This window comes from Nicotiana sylvestris, chromosome 8 (genome assembly GCF_000393655.2).
Source record: "Nicotiana sylvestris chromosome 8, ASM39365v2, whole genome shotgun sequence".
Taxonomy (NCBI): domain Eukaryota; kingdom Viridiplantae; phylum Streptophyta; class Magnoliopsida; order Solanales; family Solanaceae; genus Nicotiana; species Nicotiana sylvestris.
In genome coordinates, this window is record NC_091064.1 from 20255757 (window position 1) to 20267113 (window position 11357).

The following is an 11357-nucleotide window of genomic DNA, read 5'->3' on the forward strand; positions in this document are numbered from 1 at the left end:
TCCTCCTCCACCAATAGTGCTGCCTCAAGTCCTAGTACATCTTCGCGGCACCTGGATAAATGGAATACTGCAAGTTGTGGGCCTCCTCAAGAATCAACTCCCGTAACCCATCTACATTGGGCACACATATCCGGCCATGCATCCTCAATACCCTATCATCACAATACTCGCATCACTAGCATTACCGTGCTAAAATGTGTCCTTAAGGACAAGCAAATGGGGATCATCATGATGGCGCTCTCTGATGCGATCATATAATGAAGACCGAGAAACCACATAAGCTAGAACCTGACTGGTCTCCGAAATATCCAATCTCACGAACTGGTTGGCCAAGGCCTGATCATCAACCACAAGGGGTCTCTCACCAACAAGAATGAATGCAAGGCTACCCATACTCACTACTTTTCTACTCAAGGCATCGACTGCTATATTGGCCTTCCCGGGATGATACAGAGTAGTGTTGATACCCAATTTTTTCCCTATATATTTTTCATATACATAATACTTTCAAAATAACATATGTACACATATATAAGCATGCCCAAGTGTTTTAGTATTTTTCCCAATTTTTAAAAAATTTTAATCAAGTTATTGCTCATTTAGCAGTATAAAAATCATTAATTATTCCCAAAATTATCATTTTGGTAAATAATTTATTTTATTTTCCATATTTATACCAAAATATAATTAATGTAATTTTTATATATTTTTAAAAATTTATTTGGTATTTTTTAAGCTAAATTGCATATAATTGCAATTCTAGCCTACTTTAAAATTTAATAGCATTTTTATAATTATAAAATTGGTTCCAATATTTTTAAATCAATATTTATATATTATTAACTGATCCAATACTCTTAATTTACTTTAAAAATCATTTTACTATTTTTTATAAAATAAAAAGGGAAAACTGGATATTTAAAATCTGACCCATTTTTATTTCAATCATAGCCAAATTGACCCCCCCTAATTGACCCAATTTTGAAACCAATTGGACCGGCCCAATTCTAATCTAACCCAACCCCCGACCCAACCAATTAACCCACCTGGCCCTTTCTTTCAATCCAGGCCGTTGATCATTTAGATCAACGACCACGATTACCCCTTACCTTTTTTAGTTCACTAACCCTACCCTTATCCCCTCATTTCCATCTCTCAGCCGCCTTTGAATACTCTTCCTCTCTCAAACTCTCTCGAAGGTTCCTGAAACCCTAGCCTCTCTCACCCCCTTCAGCCGCAATCTCACCGGAACCCATGGCTTCTTAGGCTATGGATGGCCTGTACTCACCCTCCTCCACCATTAAACCCTGGGTGTTCAAAGTTCGAGGTCCGACCTCAATGGTGTCCTTTTATATCTGTACAGATCCAAGGTTCTATGGCCTCTCCGTCCTGGTTCCGGTGTATTCAAGCATCAGAAGCCTATTTCTGACCTCTCCGACTCAAGATCGGACCTTCTTCCAAGCCTTTCTCATTTATAGGGTTTCTTAAAACCCTAACCTATTCGAGATTTTTCTCTGGTTGTTTTCTTATATCTATGTTATGTCTGTACTCTACTTGAGTTCTTAAACGTTTTTTCTAATTTCTTTCAAAAATTACTTCTCTTCGATTTAGGGTCTCTGAAAAGGTTTTAAAATGTTTTCTGACTCCTCTTCTTCTTCTCTTTGTGTAAATCTGTCTATGCTATGTTTTTATGTTCTCTTTTCTACCTCGCATGTCCTTCTCCTGTGTTCTTATGTTTGCCTTATTTTGCATGTCCTTCTATTGTGCTCTGTTCTTTCTTCTACTGGTTTCTATATCATGCTTTCACATGTTTATCTTATGTGTTCGTTTACCCCTATGTTCCTATACTATATTTTCTACTAAGCTTTTAGGTCTTTAGTTGCCTTCTTCTGGATTTTGTTTGAGTTCTTTGTTAAACATATTTCCTATACTGTTCTCTTAAGTGCTATATTATCTCGTTTCTCATCTGAAACTTGTTTAAGTTCCAAGCTTTCTTAAAACGTGTTCTTTATGCTTCAAATCCATTCTTCATTCTATTTGCCTTGAACCTGCTATTTTATCTGTTTGTTTTCACATGAATCCCTGAAAGAGACCTCTGAGCCTATTTTAGTTATTTGTCATCTCTTCTCTGTATCTGACTCGAGTTGAAAACTCTGGGATTTGGGGGTTTTTTGGCGAGTTTGATCTTGTGTTTTGGACTAGGGTTCTATTTGGGACCCTGGACACTCTCAAACTCATTCTGAGTCTATATACTGGATTTGAGCCTCTTTGTTATGACCTGGAACTCTTCTATACTAGGCTTTTTCGCATGATAGTTCTTTCTTATTCGATATGTCTATATGCTTTATATATGAGGAATTTTGCCTTCAAAAGTTTTTGTCAACTTGTGATTGATTCGGAATTCCTCTTAATAAGGTTTGATTGATTGTTACTGATTTTCCTTAAGTAAAACCCTTTCCTCATTTTTCCTGACTTGGTTCATTTGAACAAAGCCTACATTTTTGATTTCACTAGCTGTTGAGTGATCGCCTTTCCTTATTTGCACAAACCATGTACCACTGGACTTTTGCCTTAAGTAACTTATGTGTATTTACCCTTCTTGTGCTACTTTGGAAAAGATTTTGATCAAACTCTTTCCTTATTTATCTTGCCCGTTTGAAATCAGAATCCCTTAATTGAAGGGAGACCTTATGTGATTGATTTCGAAACTATTTTCTTACTTTTTCTTACTTGCTTTCTGCACTATAAAGGGCACGACCCTTCTGCACTTATAGGACTTCTGCATTTTCGTAAAGGTTAAACTCAATAATGCTTAGAAAGCATGTCTATAGGAGTAACCAACTAATCTGAATCATTTACAAGTCTAAAATCAGTAGTAACGTTACTCAATGTCAGCAGAACTTATGTTTTCTATAATCAACATGCCTTCTTCTTGTAAAAATCAGTACACTTCTGCATTATTAGATGTCATGCCTGTAGGTTTCACTTAGGCAAGCTGTAAGGTAAAATTAGCTAATTGGATCAGACTCTATTAATTCCAGCCAGCAGGCAGGTCTGATTCCGGTTTCTTATCTGAAATGTGTAATAGACCAGTCTGCCTCCTTAACGTTTAAGTTTAATTCAGACCATAACTAGTATCTGCAAGACATGCTAAACAATCTGTCTTTAAGTGAGGAGGCCCATCTAAGCCTTTTAAGTTGTTATGTGTTTCCCATAATCTGGCTTATGTGTTTTTGTTTGTCGCTTTAGAATTTTATCCTTTTAAACCACACAAAACCCACATTTCCCTTCCCTTTAGTACTAGTAGTCCCAAATGCCTCCGGGACTGATAGGATTGGGGCGGGTACTAGCATGCAATAAATAACGAAACCATTCCGTGTTTAAATACCTCAACAAGGTGGGAAAGGGTAGATATGGATATGATGACCGGTGCGCTAATACCACATGTAACCCCTCTTCTGAGGAATGATTACCGGGTATTGCATTGATGTGATCTATATTATTTATAAACCTAGGACCCCCTTCCCTTTACTTGTTTATTTTATCATTTTCAAAATTTCAAATTTCTTTTTCTCAAATTTCAACTTCCTTGTTTCTTCAACTTTAACTTATTTGCAATCACAATGTGACAGCCCCTCATATTTGAAACCCTTAATTGCTTATTTATTGCTTGTACTTAAGTCACAATTGTAGCATGGTCGGGAACCACACTAGTGGATCTTGAGAAGTGCCTAACACCTTCCCCTCGAGATAATTTCTAGCCCTTACCCAAACTCTGGTTTTTCTAAACAAATTCTTCCTAGTGTCCTAATGCACTTAATCATTAGGTGGTGACTCTTCAAATCAAAAAACCCAATTCCCAAAAGGGAATGAGTTGTCTTCCCAAATATCATAAACCCGATTTCGCGAGAAAAAGGGGACGCGACAGCGTGGCGACTCCGCTGGGGATTTCTTTAAGGCTTTTACCATTTCATGCTATTTTTGACTTTATGCTTCCTTGAATGTATTTAATACCTTTAAGTATTTATTTTGCTCTCCTACTTCGAAAACTGACTTAGCTCTTTGTTTCTTCTCTTTATTTCTCTTAATGCTTTCTTTTACCGCTTTCCTTTAATACTGTTGTAATTATGAGCAATTATTGTGATTATTACCTTATGAATGTGAAAATACATGACAATTTGTTTAATTATTGTAACTGCATATTCAACATCATATTCCACTTGTGCCAAACAAAATACCATAGCAACACTTATAATAAGTGGTTGCGCCCTTCCGATATTATTACCCCCTAAATTTGGCAAAGGCATATTTGCGGTAAAACCAGTCGATCAACGGTGTAGTCGATGGTTCCGTGCCTTTCTCTCTTGAGTTGTCCGCTCAAGGGTACCAGTATAATACCCCATAGAAACCCTACTCTGTTTAATTGTGCATGCATCACTGTCAAAACCTAGCTGAGTCAGTTATGTTGTCCACATAATGACTTTTTAAGATAGCCTTGTCCAAAGTCCACTGGGTTTCCTTGGAACCCAAACGGACATTACCACATTCTGTGCATTTATTTGGAGAATTAAATGCTGCTTATGCCAATTATTGATAGTTAAATAGTCGAGTTCGGTATGGGTAAGGGCCTAACCCTTTTGTTTTGTAAAAACATGAGGCACGAGGTCCCCAACTTCGGTATGGTTGGCACACCCTCACTCTTGCTGGACTGGTGGAGGAGTCTTCCATCAAATGACCAAATCAATCAGTGGAAAGAGAGGGCCGCCAAAGCTAGCAAAAAGTTGGAATATCTGGAGTACAGTCTGCTGAAATTGGAAGGGAAAGTCAGGAAGAGAGTCACCAACTGCCATAATGCTGAAGGAAACAAAGGAGAACACATGTCAAATGCATTTCTACTGGTGAACCTACGCGATCTGGATGATTTGATCAACGAGAGCATTCAACCTGAGGAAGGTCCTTCTGGGACTAAATAGATAGGAGTTTTCTTTTACTTTATGAAATGTAATAAGGCCAACGACCAGTAGTGACATTTTATCTTCTGCTATTTTCGTGTCGTTTTTGGGATTTGTCTTATTTTTATTAATAAAATGAGGCATTTAGCATTATAAGTTCTCCAAATTAACTTGTCGCTAGGCCTACATCGGGCACAACGAGGCTCCCAAATTAGGACACAGTTTATATTCTCGCACTATGTGTTTAAATATCGCAACATCTTTTCCTTATAATTCGCACTAACTTGCTACCTTTTTGTTTTTATTTTTGTTTTATTCCCCTCCCCAAAAGTTAGTTCGTGCACTCTGACATCATCATTATACTCCACAAGATCCAAGGGCCCTCCACCCACTCCTCCTCCTAGTCCCGTCAGAAACAGGAACAAGGGAAAAATAGAAGATTTGACCAACATCAGAAAGGAGAACTCGGTTGAACGGGTAGAAATCACTCAGGGTACTCATGTCTCCAAAGAAGGTGTATCCCAAATCAAGCATAAACTGCTGAAATTTCTGGAGGAACTTGATCAAGTCCGGAATTTGGCAAGCTTGTCGTTTTCCCTCACCACCCCAGATGTCAACTTTGCTAACACTCAAAACTCCACACCTCTACAAAACATCCCAAAACCATAAAACCATCCCGCTCCCCATCACCATTGTAACACTTGCCACACTTCTAACAACACCCCGCTACTCATCCCTGAACCACTAAACTCCGCAAATGATCATCTCTACCCTCACCATAACACCCCTATCTATGTGGAAACCATGCCACCCTCTACCCAACCTGTCTCAAGCACACCCGAGTCTGATGATAAAGACTCACTTATCAGGAACCTGGCCGCAGAACTCAAGAAGTTGACTAGCCGAGTTCAGAGTGTTGAAGGAAGCAAGGGAATCAAGGGATTGAACTACGAAGACCTCTACATACAACCAGATGTCAAACTTCCCGAGGGGTACAAACCTCCTAAGTTCGAAATGTTTGATGGTACAGGGGATCCCAGAGTCCATTTAAGGACATACTGCGACAAACTAGTCGGAGTAGGGAATGACGAAAAGATTCGCATGAAGCTTTTTATGAGAAGTATGAAAGGAGATGCTCTGTCTTGGTACATTAGCCAAGACCCAAAGAAGTGGTCGAATTGGGTAAGTATGGCATCCGATTTCATGGATAGGTTCAGGTTCAACACGGAGAATGCGCCAACATCCAGAACCTAAAGAAGAAACCCACAGAAACCTTCCGCGAGTATGCCACTCATTGGAGATCAGAGACTGCTAAGGTTAGACTGGCTTTAGAAGAAGAACAAATGAACAGGTTTTTTGTCCGAGCTCAAGACCCACAGTACTACGAAAGGTTGATGCTGATTGAAAGCCAGAATTTTCGGACATCATCAAGCTGGGGGAGAGGATCGAGGAAGGTATCAAAAGTGGCATGGCAGGCTACCAACAAGGCTCTACAGTCTGGTGGCATGTCCTAGAAAAGGGACGTAAGTGCCGTGATGGTTGCACAGAGAATAAAATCCCCAATCAAATACCGAACCTACCCAGTACCTCCACTCACATATCAACCTTACCCCAATTACCAAGCACCCTCGCCCTTTTACCAAGCTCCACCACCTACTTATCAATCAACTCCACCACCCACATATCAACCTACTTCACCCAGATACTCTCAGCCCGCACACATCTAGCAAACCTACATCACCCAATAAGCCTACTATCAATCACCTCACCCTAGCCAAAACTTTCCTAGACCCCGACCAAATTTCGACCGCAGACCTCCCAAACAGTATACCGCCATTGCCGAACCAATTGACCAGCTGTATGAAAGGCTCAAAGCTGCTGGTTATGTCACCCCTATCCCTTCCATAACCCTCGAAAACCTCTCCTAATGGGTCAATCCAAACAAAACTTGTGCATACCATTCCGGCATAAAAGGGAATACCATAGATGAGTGTCGCTCTCTGAAGGATAAGATCCAAGCTTTGATTGACAACAAGATCCTCATGGCAAGAGAGCCTGCTCCGAACGTCCGCAGCAACCCTCTACCAGACCACAAGAGTGGAGGCATTCACATGATTGAGACAGAGGATGATTGGGACCCCAAAGGATCGATCAGATTAATCGTAGAGGGTGACGAGCTAAAGAAATCAACAGTCACCCTTAACCCGATTGTGGTCCAGATTCAGCCTTCTGGGGATGCCGAGGTGAATATATCTGTACCACTTGATTTTGAAGCACCACCCCCCACAAAGACGCCAACACCAATTGAGGTTGAGTTTGGGGTCCCCAAAGGCACCTGTACCATTTGAAGTTGCTGTATTACCTTCTAAAGCAAGGGTTCCCATTCCGGTAGCAATGAAATCCATAACACCGTTCCACACAAAAGCCATACCATGGGATTACACAGCCGAGGCAAGAAGGAAAGGGAAAACCAAGTTCGGAGAAGCAGTTGCGGCACAGGGTATGACAAGGACCAACAGGGTTTATACTCCAGAAAACTAGGCTGAGTCGAGTAAGCAGGCATCTAGACGGCCAGCCATCACTGAAGCTGGGCCCGACGACCTCTGGAGGAAGATACAAGCCAAAGAGTATTCAGTCATTGATCAGTTGAACAAAATGCTAGCCCAGATCTCTATCTTAGCTCTGCTACAAAGCTCTGACGCACATAAGAATGCCTTATTGAAGGTGCTGAGTGAGGCGTATGTACCAAGCAACATCACTGGAGAAGAAATGACAAATATGGTGGGACAGGTATTGGAGAGTCACAAAATCACTTTTCATGAAGATGAGTTGCCACCAGAAGGGCTGAGCCACAACAAGGCGTTTCATATCACCATGCAATGTGAGGATTATTTTATCACTAGGGTCCTGATCGATGGAGGGTCTAGCCTCAACATTTGTCCATTGGTAACACTCAGAACATTAGGGAAAGGGCTGCATGAGATCAAAGACGGGGCCATTAACGTAAAAGCCTTCGACGGTTCTCAAAGGTCCACTATTAGGGAAATCAGCCTGTGTTTACAAATGGGGACTACTTGGTTTGATGTCGAATTTCAAGTAATAGACATGCTGACATCTTACAACTTGCTCTTGGGACGACCATGGATTCATGCCGCTAGAGCTGTAACATCAACCCTACATCAGGCAGTGAAATTTTAGTGGAATCACCAAGAGGTGATCATCCACGGTGACGGTAGCAATCCTATATACAGTCGCCATACCATCCCAACGATCGGAGGATAAAGGAAGATAGGCGGAGAAACCTATCACCACATCAAGCGATTCAATGCCATTGACAAGGATAAATGGTGGGACAACAAAATCGAAAGAATATTGAACTGGTGCGGATATGAGCCAGGTAAGGGACTTGGCAAGAACCTACAAGGGATCACTAAGCCTGTCAAGCTGAAGAAACATGGTACCATCTTCGGTCTGGGATATGGTACACTTGGAAAGAGTTCAATGAATGGTCGCCGCCATGGCGCGGGCCTTATTATCCACTAGAGCACCCGATACCTCGCTTGGAGCAGATTTTCCAGCCAGCTGATGTTATATATGGGTCAAAAGAAGAGGAAGCACTGGCAGCAATGAGGGATTTGTTCTTGGAAGAGGATGACATGGATTGATGTGTCATTTTCGAGGAGAAGGGGGAGGAAGGCCCTTCTATACAAGCTGTGAGCCGAGGAGCGCGCTTCAACAATTGGTCCATCAGAACCACCAGAGCCCGGAAAGCCTCGGGGTAGAAAGGTTGAACAAGCATCATGCACTATTTCTTCATTTTGACTTTCCTTTTGCCTTTTAATTTCGCAATAAGATCTTTAATGTTCAAAACAGTTATGGAATTTTTCAAAGCATTTCTATTTTTCTTATGAATCTTACTCTGATTACTTTCTCTCATTTACTTTATTTACAATATTACCATTACTTATCTTGATAAACCAACGACTGTGACATGTAACGAGACAATGCGACAAACGGACTCAGAGGAAGATGATATACCAGAAGAGGTTGTTAAAGAGGTTGAGGATTTTGAGAACAGACCTATGTCCAACCTGGACGAGACCGAGACTGTTAACCTGGGAGATGCAAAAAATGTCAAAGAAACTCGGATCAGTGTTCCTTTGTCACCGGCAGAAAAAGGAAGAATACACAGAATTTCTAAAGGAATATGAGGACATATTCGCCTGGTCGTATGACGACATGACTGGTTTGAGTACATCTATTATGGTGCACAAGCTTCCAACTGATCCGACATGCCCACCGGTAAAGCAGAAGCTCAGGAAACTCAAGCCTGACATGAGTTTGAAAATCAAGGAAGAAATCACCAAGCAAGTCAAAGCTAAGGTTCTCAGAGTAGTAGAGTATCCAACATGGCTAGCCAACATCGTGCCAGTACCAAAGAAGGACGGGAAGGTCAGAGTCTGTGTCGACTCCGGGACCTCAACCGGGCCAGTCCCAAAGACGACTTCCCCTTGCCAAACATACACATTCTAATTGACAGCTGCGCCAAGCACGAGCTGCAATCGTTTGTTGATTGTTTTGCTGGGTATCATCAGATCTGTATGGATGAAGAAGATGTTGAGAAAACGGCCTTCATTACGTCGTGGGGAATGTATTGTTATAATATGATGCCGTTTGGGTTAAAGAATTCTGGGGCCACCTACATGAGGGCCATGACTACTATTTTCCATGATATGATACACAAGGAGATCAAGTTATACGTAGATGACATCATCATCAAGTCCAAGAAAGCCACTGATCATATGGAAGATTTGAGGAAGTTCTTCAATAGACTAAGAAGGTACAATGTGAAGCTGAATCCCGCAAAATGTGCATTCGGGGTTCCTGCTAGAAAACTACTTAGGATCATTGTAAGTCATCGAGGAATAGAACTGGATCCATCAAAGGTCAAAGCTATTCAAAAGTTGCCACCGCCAAAGAACAAGAAGGACGTGATGTGTTTCTTGGGGATACTTAACTATATCAGCCGGTTCATAGCACAATCTACAGTTATTTGTGATCCAATATTTAAGATGTTGAAGAAGGATGCCGCTACCAAATAGACTGATGACTGCCAAAAGGCCTTCGACCGAATCAAGGAGTACCTGTCAACACCACCAGTTTTGGTCCCGCCCGAGCCAGGTAGACCTCTATTACTCTACCTTGCAGTATTGGATGGAGCGTTCGGTTGCGTTCTGGGTCAACATGATGAAATCAGGAGGAAAGAGCATGCCATCTATTACCTCAGTAAGAAGTTCACCCCATATGAGGCCCGATATTTTCTGTTGGAACGCACCTGTTGTGCTCTGACTTGGGTAGCTCACAAGTTAAGGCACTATTTCTGTGCTTATACTACGTATCTCATATCAAGGATGGATCCGTTAAAGTACATCTTTCAGAAGCCCATGCCCATTGGCAAGCTAGCCAAGTGGCAAATCCTGCTGAGTGAATTTGACATTGTCTACGTGACTCAGAAAGCGATCAGGGGACAGGCTTTGGCAGATCATCTTGCCGAGAATCCCGTGGACGGAGAATACGAATCCTTAAAGACGTATTTTCCTGACGAGGAGGTATCCTTCATAGGAGAAAACATTGCAGAATCCTATGATGGTTGGAGAATGTTTTTCGACGGAGCAGCAAATTTCAAAGAAGTTGGCATAGGAGCAGTTCTAGTATTAGAAACCGGTCAGCATTATCCGGTGTCCGCCAAACTCAGGTTCCCGTGCACCAACAACATGGCCGAGTACGAAGCCTGCATCTTGGGACTCAAGATGGCCATTGACATAAACGTCCAAGAGTTGCTAGTAATCGGGGATTCAGACTTGCTTATACATCAAGTCCGAGGAGAATGGGCAACCAAGAACTCCAAGATACTCCCTTATCTGCATCATGTACAAGAGTTGAGAAAGAGATTCACAAAGACAGAATTCCAGCATGTTCCCAGAGTCCAGAATGAGTTTGCCGATGCATTGGCTACCCTGTCCTCTATGATACAACATCCAAATAAGAACTTCATTGATCCTATTCTGATGAAGATTCATGATCAGCCAGCCTACTGTGCTCATGTCGAGGAAGAAGCGGACGGAAAACCTTGGTTTCATGATATCAAGGAATACCTGGCAAAAAGAGAATACCTAGAGCTTGCCAACACCACTCAGAAGCGCACACTTCGGAGGTTATCTAACAATTTCTTCCACAGTGGAGGAATATTGTATAGGATGACTCCTGATTTGGGATTATTAAGGTGTGTCGACATAAGGGAAGCATCCGAGCTACTAGAGGAAATCCATGCTGGGATCTGCGGTCCACATATGAACGGTTTTGTCTTAGCCAAGAAGATACTCCGAGCTGGTTATTATTGGATGA